General features: G+C 34.1%; 1 protein-coding gene across 4 annotated transcripts in view; it reads left to right on the top strand.

Annotated features, from left to right (window-relative positions):
* CNOT2 (CCR4-NOT transcription complex subunit 2) overlaps positions 1 to 25,085 on the top strand; it is a 117,220-nt gene that overhangs the window by 17,795 nt on the left and 74,340 nt on the right. Inside the window, exon 1 of one of the 4 annotated variants that reach the window (XM_027592321.2) lies at positions 8,331 to 8,452. The exons of the other annotated variants lie outside the window; for them this stretch is intronic. The gene's annotated coding sequence lies outside the window, so the exon portion shown is untranslated. Of the gene's footprint in view, positions 1 to 8,330; positions 8,453 to 25,085 lie in introns of those variants that run through there. 4 annotated transcript variants of the gene reach the window in all.

Below are 25,085 nucleotides of genomic sequence, written 5' to 3'. Positions count from 1 at the left end.
TGGTTTAAGTGACTTCTGATTATGCTTGTATCAAATTAGATTTGACCTTTGGAAAGAAAAAATTAAAATGTTGGAACAGTGGTAGGCTTTGTGTTTGTGTTTGGTATATATAGCAAATTTAGAATAAGGACGGGTGCCTGGCTAGCTCAGTTGGAAGAGCTTGTGACTTTTGATCTTGGGGTTGTGAGTTTGAGTCCCTGATACCACAGGTGTAGAGATTACTTAAATAAAAACTTAAAAAAAAATTTAGAATAAAAATATTAAATTTTGAAGGGTATCTTTTGGTAGTTTCTTTCACTACAAAAAATTATTGTTTTCCAATATATTACATTTTTTAAAAATTTTATGGGTTAAGTTTAATTCATTTATTGTCTTATTGATAACTGGGTAAACCAAACATGTTGTTGTAAGCACACATTCATTAGGAAATGTTGTTAGATGAAAACAGAAGAAAGGATGGCTCATCTGAAAATGTATAATGTAGAAGATAAGCAAGATAGAACTTAGCAAAAGTACAGTGGGGGTTAAATGACATTGTAAGTGATAACGTGGGATAGATAATAAGTTGTGCTTTTGAGGATATAAAAAATTGTTAAAATAAGATCCTTAAAAACTAGCATTCAGTTTTTAGGCATTCAGATAGACTGGAAACATTCTCATTAAGGTTTATGGTTCTTAATCCTGAGTGCCTTAGAACCCAAAGGGTCATCGAAGATAGGGGTGCATTTGTTATTTCAGTATTTCAAAAATGAAAACTCAAAAATTTTATTTTACTTTGAGACTGAATATGCCAATTAATATTACTGTTCCTGGCTTTTCATTAAAATATCAATTTATGGTAACTGCAGTCATCTTCTGTAGATTAGAATCTCTTCTTGGGTAGTTACATGTGTTTAATAAAGATAGAAAAACCATTTTATCTAATAAAATCATAAATAGAAAAATATTTTTATGTCCTTGTTGAACATGTGAGCCCTTTATATATATAGATATGTAATTGAAATTATCATCTCATCCTTCCACTGACAAATCAGTTGTAATCTCAGAAAGGTCATGCCTGATTACTTTTATCTGGTACTATATCTTTGCCATTCCTCACTGTACTTATATTACTCTCTGTCTGGCTTAGCATTTATCACTATCAGAAATTATTTGTGTTAATTACTTGTTAGCTAGATGAAAATTCCATGAGAGCAGGTACTTTGCCTGCCTTATTTTTTTACTTAGTATCTTGTCTCTGTATCCACCTAGAACAGTTACATTCCCACCTGCAAGGTATGAGGGATCTGGTTTTTCCACTTCTCTCCAACACTTGTTACTGTGTTTTTGTAAATATAGCCATTATAATGAGTTTGATCTCATTGTAATTTTAATTTGGATTTCCCTAATGACTAGTGGGAATGTTTCTCATTATAAAAAAAAAAATCCCATTGGGATTTTGATTGGCATTGTATTAATAAGTTTGGGGAAAGTTGACATCTTCATTATATTGGGTTTTCCAATCCTTAGACCTGGTATATATATCTCCCCATTTATTTAGTTCTTTGATTTTACTTGTCAGTGATTTTGTTTTTAGTATACAGATTCTGCACATATTTTGTTAGATTTATAAATATGTATCTCACATTTATACTTAAATGTCACATTTTGGAGAAATTATTTGGAGCTATACTAGCTGTTACTAGCATATAGAAATAGGATGTTTTTTCATATGTTGAACTTGTTTGTGACCTTGCAAAGCTCACATAGTAGGAACTTTTTTTGTAGATTGTTTTGCATATCTTAGACAATCCATATCATCTTCAAATAGGGAAGATTTATTTGTCTTTACAATCTATGCCTTTTGTTTCTGTTTTCTTCCATTATTGCCCTGCCTGGGTCATCCTTCTCTGATTTGCAGTCTTAAAATATGAAAGAATTCAGTCTTTTACCATTAAGTATAATGATAGATGTAAGTTTGTCAAATTAAGGAAATTCTGTTCTATTCCTGGTTCACAGAAAGTTTTCATGATGAATGAATGTTGAATTTTGCCAAATAATTTTTGTCAGTTGATATCACTTCGTTTTTTTCGCCTATTAATATGGTAGATTGTATTGAATGACACTCCTTATTAGAGCAGTTTTATTGAGTTATCATTCACAAACCGTGCATTAACTCACCTGCTTAAGATGTGAAATTCAGTGGTTCTTAGTATATTCACAAAGTCTCACAACCATTACCACAGTCTATTTTAGAACATTTTTATCACCCCAGAAAGAAATCTTACACCCTTTAGCAGGCCCTCTCCATTTCCTTCCAACCCCCATCCTCACCCACCCTTAAGCAACCATAAATATACTTTCTCTCTACATATACATTTGCCTGTCCTGAACATTTTATGTAAATGGAGTACTTGCTCTTTCATGACTGGCATCTTTCACAAATGTTTTCAAAGATTGTACAAGTGGAAGCATTTATCTGTATTTTATTCCTTTTATTGCTGAAGAATATTTGTGTGGATATACCACATTTTATTTATGCATTTATTGATGGATATTTGGGTTGTTTCTATTCTTTGGCTGTTTTGAATATGTTGCTGAGGACATTTCTGTACAAGTGTTTCTGTGGCCATATGTTTACATACATAATGGAATTGTTTGGTTATATAGTAATAATATTTAACCTCTTGAATTGCCCACTGTTGTACAGAGCAGCCCTACCATTTTACATCTCCACAAGCAAAGAATATGAGAATTGTAATTTCTCCAGATCCTGGCTAACTCTTGTTACTGTTTTATTTTCTTTATTATAGCCATCCTACTGTTTATGTTCTCTTTGTGGTTTTCATTTATATTATCCTGATGATTAATGACCTTAACTTTTTTGAGTGTACATATTTAGTCACTTGCATACCTTCTTTGGAGAAATATGTAGTCAGATCCTATGTCTACTTTTAGTTTGTCTTGTTATTATTGAGTTGTAGGATATCTTTGTATATTCTAGGTACAAATTCCTAATTGGATATGCGATTTTTTTCTTTAATTTTATTTATTTATTTAAGAGAGAGCAAGAGAGCACGAGCTAGGATGGGGGAAGGGCAGTGGGAAAAGTAGCAGACTCCCCGCTGAGCAGGGAGCCCAGTGTGGGGCTCTATCCCAGGACCCCTGGGGTCATGACTTGAGCTGAAGGTAGACGCTTAACTGACTGAGCCACCCAGAGGCCCCTGGATATGCAGTTTTCAAATATTTTTAATTTTGATGAAATTCAGTTTATTATTTTGTCGTTGCTTATGCTTTTTCTGTCATGTGGAAGAAGGCACTGCCTAACCTAAGGTCGTGAAGATACACTCCTTTGTTTTTTAAGGTTTTTTTTTTTTTCCCTAGACCCTCGATTCTATTTTGTTGATCTGTATATTTATTGTTATGCCGATATGTCTTGATTACAGTGTGAAATTTTCAAACCAGTAAGTGTGAATCCTCCAACTTTGCTTTTCTTTATCAAGATTATTTTTATTAATCTGAGTCCCTTATATTTCTATGTGAATTTTAGGATTAGTTTATCTATTCAGAGTAGGAAGATGGAACTTTGATAGGGATTTTGTTGAATCAGTAGATCAGTTTGGGAAGTACTGCCTGCCTTTAGATCTGTGAACACCGAGTGTCTTCCCATTTATACAGTCCATCTTTTAATTTTAGCGGTGTTGTATAGTTTTCAGAATATTAATTTCGTAGTTTTTTGGTTAAAGTTGTAGCTAAGTATTTTATTCTCTTTGATACTTCATAAGTGGAATTGTTTCCTTTCTCTCTTCTTTCCTTTTCCCTTTCCTTTTTTTTTTTTTTTTTTTTTAAGTAAGCTCCAGGCCCAGCATGGGGCTTGAACTCACGACCCCAAGATCGAGTAGCATGCTCCACTAACTGAACTAGCCAGATGCCCCAAGTTGTTTTCTTAATTTCATTTTTTTGTCTATTGTTAGTATATAGAAATGCAATTGTTTTTTGCACATTTGTACCCTGCAACTTTGCCGAACTCTTTTATTAAACATTATAAAATCTGTTTTTTATAATAGTTTTTTTAAGTAACTTTTTAAAGCATTTTTTATGTACAAGATCATAACATCTGCAAATAATGATAGTTCTACTTCTTCCTTTTTGACCTGGGTGCTTTTTATTTCACTGTCTTGCCCAGTTATTCTGGCTAGAACTTTAAGTAAGTACAATGTTGAATAGAAGTAGCAAGAGGAGACAGCCTTATTATAGTTTTTTCCTAGATACCCTTTATCAGTTTGTGGAAGTTCCTTTCTATTTTTAGTTTGTTGATGTTACTGTCATGAAAGGCTGTTGGATTTTTTTCAGATAATTTTTCTGCATCTATTGAGATCATGTGATTTTTGTCTTCTAATAATACAGTGTATTGCATCGTTTGATGTTTGGATGTTGACAATTCTTGAATTCCTAGGATAAATCCTACTTGGTCATGGTGTATAATTCTTTTTATGTATCCCTGGTTTTGATTTCCTAGTATTCTGTTAGTGTGTTTTTTTGTGTGTCTTTTTCGTAAGACATGTTAATGTGTGGTTTTCATTTCTTGTGATGTCTTTGGTGTTACCAGGATAAATAATAGCCTTATAGGATGAATTGGGAAGTCTTCCAGGTGTTTTTATTTTATACTTTGGAAGATTTTGTGAAGCATTATTAGTTTTTCTTTAAATGTTTGGTATAGAATTTACCAATGAAGCCACTTGTACCTGGTGTTTTCTCTGTGGGAAGTTTTATTTATTTTATTTTATTTTTATTATTTTTTTCTGTGGGAAGTTTTAAAATTGCTAATTCAGTCTCTTCCCTTGTTATAGGTCAGTTTGGATTATTTTTTGAGACAATTTTGGTTGTTTGTGACTTTCTAGGAATATGGCCATTTCATCTAGTTATTTGTTAGCACACAGTTCATATTATTCTTTTACTATCCTTTCTCTATCTGTAAGGTTTGTATTGTGCCTTTTTCATTCCTGATTTTAGTATTCTGAGTCATTTTCTTGGTCAGTTTAGCTCAAAGTTTGTCAGTTTTGTTTATCTTTTTAGAAAATCAACTGGTTCTTTTCAATTTTTCTCTTTTGTCTTTTCTGTGTTTCATTTATTTCTGAACCCATCTGTATTATTTTCTTTCTTTTGTTTGCTTTTGGTTTAGTTTATTTTCTAAAAATTTGTTAAAGTTGGGGTGCCTGGGTGGCTCAGTTGGTTAAGCTTCGGCTTAGGTCATGATCCCAGAGTCCTAGGATTGAGCCCCGCATTGGGAATCCCTGCTCAGTGGGGAGCCTGCTTCTCCTTTGCCTCCCTGCTTATGCTCTCTCTCTCTATTTCTCTCTATCTCAAATAAATAAAATCTTTAAAAAAAGTTGGTTAAAGTAGGTTAAGTTATTGATTTAACATCTTTTTAATTGTAGATGTTTTACATCACAACTATAAATTTTCCTTTATTGCTTTCACTGCACTCCATAAATTTTGGTATCTCTTATTTTTGTTTTCATTCTTCCCAAAATTTTTCTAGTTTTCCCTTGTGATTCTATACCCACTGTTTATTTAGAAGTATTGCTTAATTTCCACATGTTTGTAAATTGCCCCAGTTTCATTTTGTTACTTCTAATGTCATTACATTTTGCTTGGAGAACATATTTTATATGCATAATTTCAGTCTTTTTAAATCTATTGAGGTTTGTTTTCTATTTGGCATATGGTTATCCTGGAGAATGTTCCATTAGTACTTGAGAGGAACACGTATTTTGCTGTTGTTAGGTGTTTTAGATGTATTTGTTAGATCTAGTTTTTATATTAGTATTCGAGTCTCTTATTGGCTTGTTGATCTTGCTTCATCTATTATTGAAAGTGGGATATTAAAGTCACCTAACTGTTGTTGAATTGATTATTTCTGTTCTTTCAGTTTTTGCTGCATCTATTCTGGGTTTCCGTTAGGCTCTTATGTTTATAATTATGTTTTCTTGATGACTTGACCCATTTATGATAGGAAAATTTTCTCTTTATCTCTAAAAATATTTTTAAGTCTATTTTATATATTAGTCGAGCTACTCCAGAATTCATGTGATTGCTGTTTCATAATAGATTTTTTTTAATGTCTATTGAATGACCCAATATTGAAAGCTAGTATTTACTGAGCACATTTTACTATGGGTAGCACATTATGCTAAGCTTTATATGTGTACTCTTTCATTTAGTTATCCCAACAGTCATAAAAAGTTATTTACTCTCCCCTTCTACAGATTCAGGAACTGGGGACTGAAAAAGATGAATAATCTCCCAGAATTTTTGCAGCTAGTCAGTGGAAAAGCCAACATTCAAGTCCAGAAGGTTTATCAGATTCTGTAGGGTCTTCTAAGTTTCCTGAGAGGGTTATGGACTGCTGCTTTAGTTTAAAAAAAAGAAAAGAATAGGTTGATAGATAACATTATTTTTCCACTTATCTTCCATTCCACACCTTTTGCCTTGTGACTGTGGTGACTGTGGTTCCTACCATTAGGAGGTGGAGTTTATTTTTTGGCTCCACTGATGTTGGGTTTGGACATGTGATTTGCTTTGGCCAAAGGAATGTTAGTGGATTGCAAGCAAGCGTAGGCTTTATTTTTTCATTTAAAATAAGTCTCAGGATGCCTTGGTGGCTCAGCTTGTTAAGCATCCAACTCTTGATTTTGGTTCAGGTCATGATCTCAGGTTTGTGAGATCGAGCCCTGTATCAGGCTCCATACACAGCGGGGAGTCTGCTTGAGTTTCTTTCTCTCCCTCTGCCCTTGCCCCAACCCTGTGCGTGTATGCGTTCTCTCTCTCTCTCTCTCACTCTCAAAAAACGTCTTTTATTTAAACTAAAAACAAAAACCAAAACAGTTCACCCACAGAGTGAGCATAGACTTTCAATGCATTAGTGGAGGTGGGCTTGTTCTTTGTGCTCTTGCTTTCCCCCACCAGACCAAAATGAGAGAAAATGGAGCCAGCCTTGATGCCAGCCTAGCTGAGGTTAGTCTAACAACCCACAAATGGCCAAAGCAAGGAACTAATACTTTTGTTATGTCTCTGAGTTTTGAGCAATAGCTGATGAATACAGTTAAAGTAACTTTAGAGATGTAAAAATGTATTAGTATTTCCTTTCACTGAACTAAGAAAGATACATAAGAGTAAGAATTTGTTGATGGTAACTATGTTGTCCTAGATTGGTTAATCGGGGAACTCGAAAATTTTTTTCATGAAAGCTTAATGAAGTCATTTTTGTGGAATCATTTCTTGCAGACTCAGATGTGGTAAGAGAATGAGCTAGAAGTCTTTTTAAAATCCCTTAAAACCCTGAAAATTTTCTTGGCTATAATGATAGAAAAGGAATTTAAAAATTTTTGAAGACACAAATACATAACCTTAATTTTTTTTATACATTATTCAGTGCTCATCAAGTTAAATGTACTCTTAACTTCCCTTTATCTATTTCACCCGTTCCTTCACTGGTTTGTTCTCTCTATTTAAGAGTCTGTTTTTTGTTTGCCTCTTTTTTCTTTGTTCATTTGTTTTGTTTCTTAAATTCCACGAGTGAAATCATATGGTGTTTGTCTTTCTCTGACTGACTTCTTTCACTTAGCATTACACCCTCTAGATCCATCCATGTTGTTGCATATCACAAGATGTTCTTTTTTATAGCTGAGTAATATTCTTTTGTGTATATACACTACGTCTTTATGTACTCGTCTGTCAGTGGACACTTGGGTTGCTTCCCTATCTTGACTATTATAAATAATGCTGCAATAAACATAGGGGTGCATATATCCTTTTGAATTAGTGTTTTTGTTTTCTTTGGGTAAATACTCAGTAGTGAAATTACTGGATCATATGGTAATTCAATTTTTTAATACTCGGAGGAATGTTCATATTGTGTTCCACAGTGGCTGCACTTGCATTTCCACCAACAGAGCTCGAGAGTTTCTTTTTCACGGCTTCTCCAACAGTTGTTACTTTGTTTTTGCTTTTAACCATTATGAGAAGTGCGAGGTGATATCTCATTGTTACTTTGATTTGCATTCTCTGACTAGTGATGTTGAGCTTCTTTTCATGTATCTGTTAGCCATCTGTATGTCTTTGGAAAAACATTATTCAGGTTCTCTGCCCATTTTTTAATCAGATTATTTGTGGTTTTTTGGTGTTGTGTAAGTTTCTTACATATTTTGGATATTAACCCCTTTATCAGATATATTATTTGCAAATATCTTCTCCCATTTGGTGGGTTGCCTTTTTGTTTTGTTGATGATTTCCTTTGCTGTGTGAAAGCTTTTTTTTTTGGTATAGTCCCAATAGTATAATTCAGCTTTTATTTTCCTTGCCTGAGGAGAGATATCTAGAAAAATGTTTTTAATCACAAGGAAAGAGAAGAGAAGAAGAAAGGAACAGAGAAGAGCTACAAAACAATTGTAAAACAAGTAACAACATGGCAGTAAGTACATATCTATCAATAATTACTTTAAATGTAAAAGGACTAAGTGTTCCAGTCAAGACATTGGATGACTGAATGGTTAAAAAAGCAAGACCCATCCATATGCTGCCTACAGGAGTCTCAGTTCAGACCTAAAGGCATATGCAGATTGAAAGTAAAGTAATGGAAAATCATTTACTGTGCAAATGGAAGTAAAAGGAAAGCTGGGGTGTCAATACTTAAATCAGACAAAATAGACTGTAAAGCAAAGGTTGTAACGAGAGACAAAAAAGGACACTACATAATGATAAAAGGATGGTTGAACAGGAGGATATAACAGTTGTAAATATCTGTGCACCCAACATGGGAGCACCTAAATACATAAAGCAAGTATTAAGAGACATAAAGGAAGAAATTGATAGTAATACAATAATAGTAGGGAACTTTTAACACCTTAGTTACATCAGTTAATAGATATTCCAGAGAGAAAGTCAACAAGAAAAAGGTGGCTTTGAGTGACACCTTAGACCAGATGGACCTAACAGATATATTCAGTGCATTCCATCTAAAACAGTGGCATATACATTCTTTTCAAGTACACAGGAAACATTCTCCAGAATAGATCACGTTAGGCCACAAAACACGTCTCAATGAGTTAAATAAGATTGAAATCATAACATGCATCTTTTCCAGCCACAGTGGTATGGAACTAGGAATCAGTCATACAAAAAAACCTGGAAAGAATGCAAATATATGGAAGCTAAGTAACATGTTACTCAGGAATGAAAGGGTCAACCAAAAAATCAAAAAGGAGGTAAAAAAATAAATGGAGACAAATGCAAATGAAAACAAAGTGGCCCAAAATCTTTGGGATGCAGCAAAAGCTGTACTAAGGGAAGATTATAGTAATAGAGGCCTACCTGAAGAAACTAGAAAAATCTCAAACTTAATCTTACACTTAAGGGAGCTGTAAAAAGAACAAAGCCCAAAGCCAATAGAAGGAAGGAAATTGTAAAGATCAGAGCAAAAATAAGTGAATTAGAGATGAGGATGTTCACTCTCACCACTTTTATTCAACATAGTACTGAAAGTCCTAGCCACAGCAGTCAGACAAAAAGGCATCTAAATTGGTAAGAAAGAAGTAAAACCATAATTATCTGCAGATGACATATTATAAATGGAAAACCTTAAAAACACCAGAAAACTGCTAGAACTGGTAAATGATTTCAGTAAAGTTGCAGGACAGAAAATTAATATACAGAAACCTATTGAAATTTTATATACTGAGAATGAAGTAGCAAAAAGAAAAATTATGAAAACAATCCTATTTACAGTTGCATTAAAAATAATGAAATATCTATGAATAAACAAAAGTGAATGACTTGTATTCTGAAAACTATAAAAACATTGGTGAAAGAAATTGAAGATGACACAAACAAATGGAAAGATATTTTATGCTCATGGATTGGATGAATTGATATGGTTAAAATGTTTGTACAACTCAAAGCAATCTATAGATTTAATGCAGTCTCTAAAAATGCTAACATTTTTCACAGAACTAGAACAAATAATTCTAAAATTTGTATGGAACCACAAAAGATGCACATAGCTAAAGCAGTCTTGAGAAAGAAGAACAAAGCTGAAGGTATCATAATCCCAGATTTCAAGACATACTACAGACGTGTAGTAATCAAAACAGTATGGTACTGGCACAAAATAGACACATAGATCAATGGAACAGAATAGAAAGCCCAGAAATAAACCCAGACATGTATTGTCAATTGATCTACAACAGAGGAGGCAAGAATATGCAATGGGGGAAAGACAAGTTTCTTCAGCACATGTGTTAGGGAAACTGGACAGCTGTCTGCAAAAGAAAGAAACTGAACACTTTCTTACACCATATACAAAAATAAACTCAAAGTATTAAAGGCCTTAATATGAGATCTGAAACCACAAAAGTCCTAGAAGAACATAGGCAGCCTTTTCTTTGATATTGGCTGCGGAAGCATTTCATGATATTTCTTTCTCACCCTTTTACTTTCAATTTATTTGCATTTTTATTTTTTATTTTTTTTAAAGAATTATTTATTAGAGAGAGAGTGCACACACACACAGGTGAGCAGGGGGAGGAGCAGAGGGGAAGCTGACTTCCTGCTGAGTGGGGAGTTCGAACCTGGGGCTTGATCTCTCAATGGGGATATCATGACTTGAGCTGAAACCAAGAGTCAGGTGCTTAACCAACTGAGTCACCCAGGTGACCCTCAGTTTATTTGCATTTTTAAATGTAAGGTGTGTCTTCTGTAGACAGCATGTAATTTTTTTGTTCTGATGTTATAGTCTGACACTGCCTTTTTGTTGGATTGTTTACTTACATTTAATATTATTATTGATGTAGCGTAACCTGTGTCTGCCATTTTGCTTTGTTTTTTTGTATGTTTTCATGTTTTTTTAATTTCTCCTTACTGCGTTCTTTTGCATTGTGTCCCCCGCCACCCCATTGTACCTTTTAATTCCTTTAATGATATTTTCGCTACGTTCTTTTGTATTTTCTTAGTTGTTGCACTAGAGTTTACCATATGCATCTTACCGTATTAGGGTCTATTTCAGACTTAACACTAATTTAATTCCAGTGAAATGTAGAAATCTTATTTCTGTGTAGTTTTATTTTCTTTTCTCCTTTTTTTTGTGTTACACATATTACAGGCATATATTTTATAAACCCAACAATATATTATTTCTTCGTATGATCTCATGTTATTTAAAGAAACTGAGAGAAGAAAGGAGAGCAAGTATATTCCCAGAATAAGCTTTATTTGTTCATTGTTTGTTAATATTTGGGTATTTTGTTGAATTTAATTTGCTAATATTTTGTAGGGAATTTTTGCATCCATGTTCAGGAGGAATATTGGTTTTTAAGGTTTTTCTTTTCCTGAATTATCTTTGGTTTTGGTATCAATATATAATGCTGGTGTCATAAAAATGACTTTGGAAGTAATCCATGATGTTCTCTTTTCTGGAAAATGTTGTCTTGAATTGGTATTCTTTAAATGTTTGGTAGAAGTCACTGGTGAAACTATTTGGGCCTGGAGAATTTTAACTGTGAATTCAGTTTTTTTCCAGGAGATGGAATTCATATTGTGTCTTCGTTTTGGAGGCTAGAGGTTTGAAATGGAGGCATGAGCAGGGTCATGTTCCTTTTGAAGGCTTTAGAAAAGAATCCTTCATTGCCTCTTCTAGCTTCTGGTGATTGTCACCAATCATTGGTATTCTTTAGCTTATAATTGTATCATCCCAATTTCTGCCTCATCTTCACTGAGGCGTTTTTGCTGTGTGTATGTCTCTATGTCTCCCTCCCTTTTGCAGAAATACCAGTCAACAGATTTGGTCACACCCAAATCTAGTGTGACCTCTTTTTAATTTGATTGCATCTACAAAGGCTTTAACATCAAATAAGGTTATATTCAGAGGTACCAGGGGTTAGGTGTTGAATATATCTTAATCAGGTATATAGTTAACCTGCACTTAAAATTTATATCTTACTATTTGAAATAAAATTTAGAAATCTTGTCACCCGTGTAGTTTCTTTTCTTCACCCTCCTCTGTGTTGTAGTTGTTGCCTTACATCCACATGGTTCAAATACCTCTTTAGACAGTGATGTAAATTTTGCTTTCGATTATTTCGCATACTTTAAAGAATTTAAGAAGAAAAGCATAGTCTGTCGCAGGGATTGGCAAATGTTACTGCAGGCCAAATCCAGCTTGCCACCTGCTTGTGTAAATTTTACTGGAATACAGCCACACCTATTAGTTTATGTATCGTCTATGATTTTTCTTGCTCTGCAATTCGGAATTGATTAGTTAAAACAGAGACCGTTTGGCCTGCAATGCCTAAAATATTTATTCTCTGGCTGGCCCTTTACAGAAAGAGTTTGCCAACTCCTCGTCTATTAAACATATCCACATATTTGCCATTTTTGTATGAAATTCTGGCATTGTTTCTTTCTAAATAAAATTCCTTTTTTCAGAGCAGGTCTGCTTATGATGAATTATCTTAGTTTTCTTTCAGCTGAAAATGTATGTATTTCATTTTCATTTTTGAAGGCTACTTTTGTTTCATCTAGAATTTTGGGTTGACATTTCTTGTAGCATTTAGCTATAGATGAGCAGTAGCAACTACCTTCTTTAGGCGGCTCAGAGACTCCCTCGTTTGCCAGTTTCTGCTTTCTTTTTTCTGACACTGATTCCAGCTGTTATTTGATATTTACTATTGTGGGTATGCTGTTGTAATTCTTATAGATCAGGAAGGGAGTAAAATTTTCCCTCTACCCATTTCTTTCTATAAAGTGGGAAAACAGACAGAGAATTTCCTGTTTCAGGAAAAGTGGGAGAGACAGTACATGTTAATAATGTTTAGAATATTCAGATATTCAGAACATTTCTTTGCCTTCAGTAGGTGAAAGGGGTCTCACCTATTTGTTTTGTTTTTTTCAACATTTGTGTTGGCATGTCATGCTGTGGAATTTTTTATTTTTATTTAAGATTTTATTTTTAAGTAATTTCTACACCCAGTGTGGGGCTCAAACTTAGAACCCCAAGATCAAGAGTTGCATGCTGTTCTGACTGAGCTGGCCAAAAGCCCCTAGGATATATTTTAGAACACTTAAACACCTCAACCAGTCATTTTCTTTTTCAAACTAGCTTTTCTTCCTGTGTAATTCATTTCCTTTCTAATAACTTTTTGGCATGTATTTGCAGTTATCTTTGCCCTGTCTTGCTTTCTTATATCCCAATCACATCAAAGTTCGTTTAGTCTTAGTTTGTGAATCAGAAAACCTAGATTCTGGTTTGTCTGGCCCTGTCACTAAATAGCTCGGTGTGTGACCTTGAAGAAGGCACTTAAGTCCCACAATTTCTCTGTCTCTGAATTTTAATTAAATATGGTCCTGAGGCTTTTTTCAGTCCTTAAATTCTTTGTCATTACCCTATGCAAACAATCTAATCCGTGTTCTGATATTCTCATCTAGGCATTCTTATCCCTTTTTGGGCCTTGAACCAGTTTGCTCTCTGGTGATGCATGTGGACCCCTTTCTGAAGTAGTATCTTAGTCATGCAAAATTAAATGTATATGCCTATGAGGAATCTAATTATGTATTAGAATGTTTTTAATATCAAATAAATTCAGTAATGCACATGTCAAAGTCTAGTGGTGTACAGTTTTTAATCTAGTAATGCATAAATGAAAATTTGAGATTTGAAGCAACTTAAAGTGATAGGAAAATATCTGTGGTTTCTAATGGTAACAAAGTCACAGGTATAACTAATACTGCTATAGTTTGTTGCTTACATTTCTAATTAAGGAAATACTAAATTTCAATCAGAGGTTAGTACAATAAAGATGTAATTTCTTTCTTATTCAAGTTTACGCACCCTCTGCATTTCATCAACAGACTGAGGATTTGTAGAACCCAGCTTAAGAACTTCTGCTCCTATCAGGCCACCAAGACATTTAAGTTATTGTTTATTATGTTAGGTAAACCTTAAATTATGTTTAATATATATTAAGTGCATTTCTTAGTGAAGGAGAATGTTATCATTAAGATGTGAATATTACTGACATTTGTAACTTTGTGTTACTCATTGCATTATAACTCAGTGGAGAATAATTTGGAAACATGGTTTCTGACCCCAGGATATTTACAAGTGGAGTTTTTATTACAGAAATAAATCCTTTAGTTTTGTGTCTCTTATTGCTATTTTTCATTGAGTTCTCTTATACTATTACTATTTGTTTACTACCTAGCATATGGTAGAGCTAGGTAATTATTTTTGGAAGGAAGTTAGAATATGATTATTATTAGTATCAAGGATCTTTGTTTTAATACTGAATAATTGTTTCAAAGTGATAAACTTCTATTTGAAATAATGTATCTAGTTATTTCTTAAATGGGGATACAAATATCCCTTATATATGGCAAACTGCTATAGTTACCCTTAATATGACACATGATAAAATGAACTTGGCTCTTAAGCAAATAAAACAAATAATATATTTTGTCTTTATTGCCTGAAAATTTTGAATTGCAGAATTTTGTCAGTATTCTCAATTCATTAGCAGTTAAACAATACATATTGGGGTAAAGGTTCTTTATAGATTCTGTGTTCTTTTATTTCTGTGCTGCTTGGCTGGAGTTGAGACTAAATAGGCTCATATTCTTATTTCTTTGGCTCTAGGTTTTCTCTAATTTTAGTTTCTCTCCTGGAAACATATGTCCTAAGTTTTTATAGGGTTTTTAAGCTATTGTCCCCTCAAAGACAATATTTGTTATATATCGAATCTGTTATATACAGAAATGTGTTTGTGACTGATGTCCTTAACAAACTTCCACTTAACTGGCATACTCTTTTAAACCATTGCTTCACATTCTTATAGTCCATAGTATTCTGAGCACTTAACAAGCTAGTGAACTACTCTAGTTTACTCTTGTATCTATCTCCTGTCAGGTTAGTTATATGCCTAAGAATCAGTTTTTATGGCTGTGTTAATATAATTTGTAGTCTAAATATGACCTAAGCTACTGAAATAGAAGTGTAGAAAGAATTGTTTTAATAAAAAACAAGGTGGATGCTTTGGAAAGACTTTACAAAAAGTGCTTTAAAAATTACTAATGGATTAGGTTTAGATAAGCCTAAAGATTTAGGAAGCTTTTGGTTCAACTAAACAGTAAAGAAAATTAATTTTTTCAGATATTTGGAGGAATGTTACGTGATTAACACTAGGGCCAATTTCTTTCTTTCTGTTTCCAGTTGTTAAAATATCTTACTCTCCTTGAGCTAGCTCTCATCATGGTTACGAGATGGCTTCAGTATGTAGTTCTAGATGGGGTATTCTGATATGCAACATTCGGGGGAAAAAGAAAGACTATTTTCTCCCCCTTTCTTAACATCCTACCATTAGATTTCCCTTCAAATGTTTCAATAGCCAGAATTGGTTCAAATACCCTTCCATAAATCATTTACTGAGAAGTGGGTAGCATTATCATATTGGCTTAGACTAATCAGTATTTTTACTCAACACACATGGAAAAGGTTGAACATGTGAACAACCGTAGCATTCACAAGGGAGAAGGACTGTTAATGCAGTCAACTAGTAGTGCTATATAGTGAGACAATTACCAAAAAAAAAAAAATAGAAAATATTTATAAAAATTCCGAAAGATCCTGTTACTTAAGTATCTCTAAGATCTTGTTCAACTTCAAACTAGATTAAAATTGGAAATCTTTTTTTTAAGATTTTATTATTTGAAGAGAGAGACAGTGAGAGAGGGAACACAAGCAGAGGGGAGTGGGAGAGGGAGAAGCAGGCACCGCTGAGCAGGGAGCCCAATGCAGGGCTCGATCTCAGGACCCTGGGATCATGACCTGAGTTGAAGGCAGATGCTTAATGACTGAGCCACCCAGGAGCCCCAAAACTGGAAATCTTAAGACATGCATTATAGATGTGGTTTATACAAAAAGATCTTGTGATAACTTAATTAGTAATCCTAAACTTAAAAGGCCTAGTCCTGCATTAAAATATCAAGGGGAATAAATGTGCATTATATTTGCAATGTATGTATTTTTTGGGGTGATATTTGCAGCAGCCAACTTTAAAATTAACCTGTGATTACTGATCTTGTTCTTATCAGACAAGATGCTTTTACTGCAGTCCTTTTAAGAAAAATGGTGTTTTTAATACCATTAGATACTAAACTTAGTAAAGGATTTGGCATATTTTTGTGGCTCATTTATTCAGTAAAGTGTATCTATTATGTGACACCATTTTAGGTATTTAAATGGTAAGCAAAATAGGGCTTTTCTGTTTAATATAAGGAGCTTATATTCTAAGGGGTGGACATAGTAAACACATGAGAACAAAATTCAGATAGTGAATGTTCAGGGAAGGCCTCTCTTATGAAAGATACAGTTAAGTAGAGATGTGAGTGTCAAGAAACTGGTATGTGAAAATTTGTGGGAAGATCATTGAAAAGGAGCAACAAAAGTAAACGCTCTAAGATGAGAACTGAATTGGTGTGTTTGAGAGTCACAAAGAAAGCCAGTATGGCTAGAATGTAGGCAAATGGTAAGATACATACACCCTCACTTCTTTTCTTACCGATCATTATGATTACTGTTTTGCCTATCCCCTTAATCTCCTTTCTTTCTCTTGCTTCATTGTACTCACTAGCTTTGGTTAAGTCAACTTCTGCCAACTACCAATTCTGTGCTCCCTGCAGCTCCATGTGGCTGGAGAAGAGCAAAATGATGAATACCAACTGTAAGTGGGCTCCTTGGCAATTCTGTGTGGCAGTATTTCCTCTGATCTCTTCACTCTCCTACTTTCTTAGAACACTTAGAACTCTTCACACTTTTTCTCCCTCCTTAAATATCTAATACTTTTTATATCCTTATTCTGAGTTGATGACTTAATTTCTCATTTTATTAAGAAAACAGAAAACAGAAGCAACCAGATGAGAAATGCTGTACTTAGTGAAAGCTCTGTCCACATACCTGAATCTGTACCCATTTACTATCTTCACTCCGATGATGCTCATGATATGTGCTTTTGCCTATCTAAGGCCAGTATCTCTTACAGATTCCTCCATACCTGCTCTTCATTCTACTGCTCCCTCTGTCTTGTGTCATCAGCTTTCTCCTTTATACTGTAAGTTTTCCTATCATATAAAAGGATTCTCTCGCCTCCACATTTTCCATTTCTTCCTCACTTTTATGGCAAAACTCCTTGAAAAGGATGTCTATATTTTGTTCCCAGCTTTTTTCTTTCTATTCTTTAATGAATCCGATCCATTCAGTGCTTTTATTTCCACCATTCCAACAAAATTATTCTTGTCAGGATTACCCATTGACTTTCATGCTGTTAAATCCAAAGATTAATTTCTATCTTTTTATACACACACACACACACACACACACATTTAATCAGCATTGTTTGAAACAATTCGTTATGCTCTTCCTTGGACCACTTTTCCCAGTAGACTTTGAACATATTTACATACCCTCCTTGGTTTTCATCTCCCTCACTGCTGCTCCTCCATTTCCTTTGCTTGTTTTGTCTCATCTGACTCCTAGATAGCAAAATGCACTGATACCTAGACCAGATTGGTTGGTAGATGGTTCTTAGAGGAAACAATAGAGGGAGACCAATTAGGCAAGAAATAATTGTGGCTTGAACTATGGTGGTAGTGATAGAGATGTAGAAAGTGGATTTCTAAAGGAATTTTTGAATTTTTCATGAAAATTATGTAAAGATAGAGATATATTGAATTTGTTCATTTCTGTGGCTGAGACAGACAGCAGGACCTCGGTTGACCAGAATAATCTGCCAGCCTTAAAATTAAGAGCGTTTAGCTGTTAGTGCCTGTTTTTTCTCTGCTTAGCTTCTGAAGTTGTGTCTGAAATGGTATTATGGGTACTTCCTGATCATGGTCTTTCTGAACTTTGGATTTCCAGCTGAGTAATGTCTGTTACTTTTCCTCCCCATTGCTAATTTCTTCATTGTAGTAGAAGAATGAGATTTCTGAGAAGTATTATTTGACAGCTAGAATTTCTTGAAATGGTTTCATGCAGAATAATTTTTCATGAAAAAATATATATGAGAAGTAGTAAAGCATAGTGGTTAAGACTTGGATTCAAGTCAAGTGGATATGAACTCAAATTCTGGCCTTGTTACTTCTAGTTAACTTACTACTAGTTCTTGACTTTATTCTGTTTGTTTTCTCATCTGTACAGAAGGATTGGTAATGTTTACCTTACTGAATTATTCTGAGGCTTGAAGGAAATTACACAGATAAGGTATTTAGTGCACAGTGCCTAATACTTGGCAAATGATAGGTAATATTACATTTCTAGGAAGGAATGTTAAGATTGTGGACATATTTTTAAAACCTAAGTACAGGGGCGCCTGGGTGGCTCAGTTGGTCAAGCGTCTGACTTCTGCTCAGGTCATGATCTCAGGGTCTTGGGATGGAGCCCCGAGTCCAGCCTCCTGCTCAGCAGTTCCTCTTGTTCCTTTGCCCCTCCCCCCGCTTGTGCTCTCTCTGTCTCTCAAATAAATAGATAAAATCTAAAAAAATAAAAATAAAGCCTCATTACCGGTTTCCCCTGCTATCTGAAAGTGTAGAGCATTCCTACGAAACCTTACCTAAGTGAAACAACATAAAGCAAAGAAACAATTACCTTTTCCTAGAAATGAAAATCTCTTTGGATTTCTTTCAGTTAGCAAAAGCAGATACTGATATATAGGTCTTTTGTAAAAGCGAAGTCGCATAATGCAAACTTTCAGATAGTGAGGGAAACCTGTACTGTGTTAGAAATTTCTTCTAACAAGTTTTATTGTAATGTTTGCACATACTTTCCTGTATTAGCCACTTCTGAACTTAATGAGTGTATTTCAGCCAAATAAATCTTTTAAAAACATTTTAAAAATTAATGTTTAAGGCTTACCATTATTTCTCAGAACGTAGGAATAAGAGGCAAGGAAAGGGCACATTGGTATGCAAAGGAAATGAACAATGCTCTTAAACTACCTTTAATTTATAGTGTTTGTTTTTGGTCAATACTTATACTGAGATGAAAACTTTTGAATTTCACTTTCCTGTACAGTCTTAGGCCTAATAGCCTTAACCTTGGCTGTACATTAGAATCATCTGGAGTACTTTAAAAAGCACCTAATGACCAGGTTCCATCCTTGTCCAATTAATGAAAGTAGGGGCAAGGGGGAGATACCAGTATTTTTTTAAAAAATCCCCAGGTGATTTTATTTGCATCCTGTGATTAAAAAAACAGTATAAATCCTTTAGCCTATTTTTGTCCTCTATAAATATGCCCATTTCTCTTCCTCTCTGTTAGTGCCCTAGACAGTCATGTACTAGGTCTCTGCAGAGTACCGTGGCCATTCCCTTGCCTGTCAAACAAAAAACTGTACAGTTTGCCTCTTTTGTATAAAAACTAAACTTTGAGGGGTTTGGAAAGTGTTCATGTAGTTAGTGTTCACCGACTATTCTGTAAATGGGCAGCTATAATTATTTTCTGCTCTTTTACTTAAGCTTTACTTCTCTGTTGTGAAAACTGGAAAAATAGTTTTGAGAGTTAAAAATATATAATTGATTTATTAGATCTATTCAAGAACAACTTTTTAAAAAATAATATTTGAGAGAGAGAGAGACTGCACGTGTGCGTGCTCAGGGGCGGAGGGGCAGAGGGAGAGAGAATCTCAAACAGACTCCGAGCTGAGTGAGAAGCCCAATGTGGGGCTGTATCCTAGGACCCTGAGATATGACCTGAGCTGAAATCAAGAGCTGGCTGCTCAACCGAGTGCACCACCCAAGTGCCCCTGAAGAGCAACTTTTTAATTACTTTTTATAAGAAGCCACATGGTTTTCCTTTATCACTTCATTATCATTTTTTTCAGAGATAATTTGGTAAGCCTAATCAGTTGCTATGAGTTTGGGAGGTCTAAGCAGTGGATATGAACTAGTCAGTTTTGATAATCATATTATCACTAGAATCAACAGCTTGTATAAATTATTATGAGAAAAAGTATGTATTACCTATACAAATTTTTCATATAGTAGAGTTGCAGTTTTCAGATTTCTAGTTCACATGTGGTATTTTTAATTGCTGATATGAAATAACAATACTTAATGACCTTACAACCATTCTACGAGGCAGAGTAACAAGGGACTTGTTATATATTTTAAGGAGTTTTAATTATAGATTGTAACTTTAGCAAATTCCTTTGTTGAATTAACAGAACTAGAGTGTCCATTCCACAGTAGATTGTGAAGCTAATATGACTTGGTCTTATTTTAGAGGCACTGCTTTGGCAATAGCTACTTCAATTCTTGGAAACCTTTGTGGATTTTTAGCTAATTGTAATGAAAGATTTAAAACATTAATTTTAATACTTTCTTTAGCTCTAAACTGGCAGAAAATTAGTAAGTACTAATAATTTGGCCATTTACACATTTGATTGGTCAATTAATTCAAACAGCAGTTACTTAAATGAGATTTTATGTATCATAAATCTGGTTTACAAATTTGATCATAGTCATGAGCTAGATTGTGTAGATCTTATCTTCCTGTGAAGAAATGAAATCACTCAGAGGTTAAACAACTTGTGTAAACATATGTAAGTTTTCAGGTAGCAGAAAGATTAGAAGGCCCTTGATTGTCTTAAGTTTGAACTTTAATTTCATTTAAGCCTAAAATAAATTAGGAGCTTTTGATTCCCAAGCTTGTGGTTCAAAAATTATGAACTTTTGTCGTTTAAATTCAATGGGACTGTCTTTATTGTATTTCATTTTATTTGGGACTTTTAGGACTTGGTAGTAGAAAATTTCTGTCTTGAGATACTGGGTGTTTTAGATGATTTACTGATTTTTCTACTCATAGTAAATTCTGTGTATCTGGTGGCCAGAATCCTCCTTGGCATATATGTAAGAGACCTACACAGAATTTTAGAAGTAGTGCATCGGGAAGGCTACCACTACAGAAAATAGAAGACACACCAAATTAAGTTACAAAATATGAAATTATGACAACCAGAGAGTAAATTGATTTCAAGAGAATACTGTCAGTTTACTTTTATTTTTCTTTGTAAATATAGGCAACTTTTCATTTTACATGATAATTATAAACCCATGAAACCTGTATTATTAAAACATTCAGATAAAGTATTTTTAGTTAATGTGGCAATTTTCCCAGACTTAGTTTGATATGAAACTGAAATTCTTGAGTTTTACTTATTTCTGTTTCATCTGTCCACGTTTCTTGTATGTACCACAGATCATCAACTCAGAATATTAAAAACATTTATCCATGCGATTGAACCAAAAATTAATTCAGAAAATAAATTCATAACATAACTACAGTATTCCTATTTACAAAAGGTTTCTTGACATAGTTCTGGAATTTGAGAAACCCTAATGTTTTCAAGATAATGGCTAAGTGCACTTCAGCTTTTATTGAACTCCAGTGAAATTGGTCCCATCTGGTAGTCTGTTTTAATTAATAGTCAACTTGGAATATAATGTCCCCTTTAAAAAAAAAACAATAAAGCCTGTCCAACTGGTTCAACCGTCTTAACCTGACCAAATTCACATTGTAGTTTAAAAGTTGAGTTGGTTAAGACTGCCAAGTTACAGATGTTTTAGATACAATTCCCGAACTCCTTAGGAAACTGCAGCCAGAGAGGAGAAAATTGATAAGCTAATCCTAGAATTCAGATTTTCTGTTTCTTGCTCCATTCAAGGTATACATTTTTATGTGATGTCACATCTAAAATTTAATGGAACGCAGAGAATAAAGCTAATAACTATTTTCAGTCTTCAATCAAGTATATTCTAGGGATTTTACTCATGATCACTTATTTCTTGTTTTGAGAAATTTTTTTCTGAAAGAAAAATTGGGGTTCGGTTATCATTTATTCTAGATATTACATGCTTTATTTTTATTAGGCTCTGATTTAGGGAAACACCTAGGATGAATAGCCTACTTGTTGTTTGTTTTTTTTCTCATATTAAGATTTGGTTTATATTTTCTTGTCAGATTTTAAGCTGTTGGCATGACTAAATCTGTTTTAAGGGTTTACAGCACAGAGAAGGGAGGTGTAAAATGTTTATCATTTTCCATTTATACTGGTGTATTCAATAATTTATTCTAAAGGTATCTTGAGTTTAAGAGAAATTTTTGCACATGAGTAGACATTAGTGATACATGTGTTACACAGAGTACTGTGCATTCTTGACATTTAAGTCTATGACCAGTCTGTTAAAAAGATTAGAGATAAATAACTTAGTTGCAAATATTCAAAAAAATTTGGAGCCTTTTCAAAAAACAAGGTTTGTTTACATTGTTAAAAAATCTTTTAAAAACCCTTTTATCAAGCTTATCTTTTAAAGTATTATTTTGACATACTTGTTAATCACCTAGCATTTTATCAATTTTTAATCTATTTTCAGGTGACATATACCAGTGAAATGATCTATTCTGTAATGTTCTGAACAATTACTTTATTTAAAGTGTTTTATAATTGAGAACAGACTGATACCAATAGAGATGTTTCTGACTCTAATCCAGTGCTACATAGTTTATTCTGATAGTGAGAAATCTGGTTCCCACCATCCACTGTCTATTTTACTTCATGTTTATCTCCAGTATACATGCATAGCAGTTTCAAAATTATTAACTCTGTGATGAATCACTTTACCAACTAGAATACACTATGTAGAGTTTTCTTTTTCACTCTTACAGTTAGTGGTCAAAACATATTCTCTCAAGTTACTTAGGTTAACACATTTCCCATATCCCCTTCAGTGTGACTGTATCATATATTTATGATACCATTAATCTTTTTTGAGGTCTGCATTTCTAACCTCCTGGTTGATTTTTAAAATTTGCACATATTCAGGTTCATTCTTTATGTTGTGAAGTTCTGTAGATTTTAACACTTGGATAGCATTAACTATCTACCACGTCAGTGCTATATGGAATAGTTCCTTCTCTTTAAAAGTGTCCCTGTGTGTCCCTCTTTGTAGTCAGTCACTTTCTCCCACCCCTTTCCAATCTGCTGCCAACCACTGATAAATTTTCTGTCCCTGTAGTTTTGCCTTTCCAGAGTGTCATGAATTGAAAAAGGAATATACAGCCTTTTTATTTAGCAAAATACATTTAAAATCTGTGTTGCATGAATTAATAGCTTGTTCTTTTTTATTGTTGAGTGGAATTTTATTGTATAGATATACCATTTTGTTCATTCATCTGTTGAAAGGACATCTTCGTTGGTACAAACATTCATGAACAGGTTTTCATATGAACGTTAAGTTTTTAGTTCAGTTTGGTAAATATCCAGGGGCACAGTTGCTGGGTTGTGTGGTCAGTCTTATGTTTAACTTTATAAGAAACTGCCAGACTCTTCCAAGGTGGCTGTATTTGTCTTCATTTTTAAAAGTATTTTAGCTGGATTTAGAATTCCTTTTTTTTTTTTTTTTTAAGAGTTTATTTGAGAGAGAGCGAGAGAGCACAAGCCAGGGGGAGAAGCAGATTTCCTGCTGAGCAGGGATCCCGACTCGCGGCTTGATCCCAGGACCCTGGGATCCCAGGATGGTTAAGGCAGATGAAGGCTAAAGGCAGATGCTTAACCAGCTGAGCCACCCAGACACCCCTGGATTTAGAATTCTTAGTTGATATTTTTCTTTCTGTAGTTTAAAAATGTTGATCCACTCTCCCCTGCTTTGCATTGTTTCTGATGAGAAGTCTGCTGTCATGCCTGTGTTGTTTTTCTCTATGTATATACTTTCTTTCTGTCTTCTCTCTGCTTTAAGACTTCTCTTTAGCTGTTTTTCAGCAACTTGACTTTAAAATTATGAGGGTTTTTGGTGTTCTCTCTGGAGGTTGTTGAAGTTCTTTATGAGTATAGTTTTCATCAGATTTAGGAAAAATGTGGCCATTGTTTTCTATCCTTCCTGCTCTTTCACTCTTTCTGGGGCACTAGTTACATTAATATTAGGCTACTTAATATTGCCCAATAGTTCACTGTCTCACTTGCTGTTGTCCCACATTTCATTGTCCCACAGTTCCTTTTAGTCTCACTGTGTTTAATTTTGGATTTTTTTTTTGATTGCTAGCTGTGTCTTCATTCAGTTCATTAAACTTTTCTTTAAAGTTTAGAAAAGACTGCTGTTAATCTTATCCAGTGCATGTTTAATTACAGATAATTGAATTTTTATTTCTAGAAGGTCAGTTTGAGCCTTTTAAAAAAATCTTTTTAACTTTCAAGTAATTATAAACTCATAAGAAGATGCAAAAATAGCACAGAGAAATTCCATATGCCCATCACCTATCTTCCTCCAATGATGTCATCTTACATAACTATGTAGTGCATTATCGAAACCAGAAATTGACACAGTATAACTAGATTACAAGTCAAACTTAGATTTCACCAGTTTTTGCAAGCTCTTACGTTTTTTGGTATGTCCCTATCATTCTGGTGGTATTTTAGCAAACATGTAGAGTCCTATAACCACCACCACAAGCAAGACACAGAACTTTTCTGTCACCATAAATTCCTCTGTGTTGCTAACTTAGGTCTTTTCCATGTCCTTGCATTTCTGTTACCATATTCATAGTTTTCTTTATCTTCTTGAATGTATGGGATATATTTACAGTATTTGTTTTAATCTCCTTGTCTACTAATTCTATCGCCTGTATCATTGCTGGTCTTTCCACTTACTATAATTCACCTTGTTTGGGGGTGTATTTCCTGCTTCTATCATGACTAGTAATTTTTGATTGGATGCCAGACATTTAATTTTATATTTTTTAATGCTGGGAGGGTGTTGCATTATTTTTAAATATTGTTGGCGTTTGTTTTGGGTTACAGTTATGGCACTTAGAAGTTGCTTCATCCAGGGCACCTGGGTGGCTCAGTTAAGCGTCTGCCTTCAGCTCAGGTCATGATCCCAGGGTCCTGGGATGGAGTCCTGCATCAGGCTCTCTGCTCAGTAGGGAGTCTGCTTCTCCCTCTTTTTCTGCCCTCCCCCCACTTGTGCTCACTCTCTCACTCTATCTCAGATAAATAAATAAAATCTTAAAA

Source organism: Zalophus californianus, chromosome 9, assembly GCF_009762305.2.
Source record: "Zalophus californianus isolate mZalCal1 chromosome 9, mZalCal1.pri.v2, whole genome shotgun sequence".
NCBI classification, from domain to species: Eukaryota; Metazoa; Chordata; class Mammalia; order Carnivora; family Otariidae; genus Zalophus; species Zalophus californianus.
Note: the sequence above shows the minus strand (reverse complement) of the source record. Positions and strands in the feature narration are given on the sequence as shown.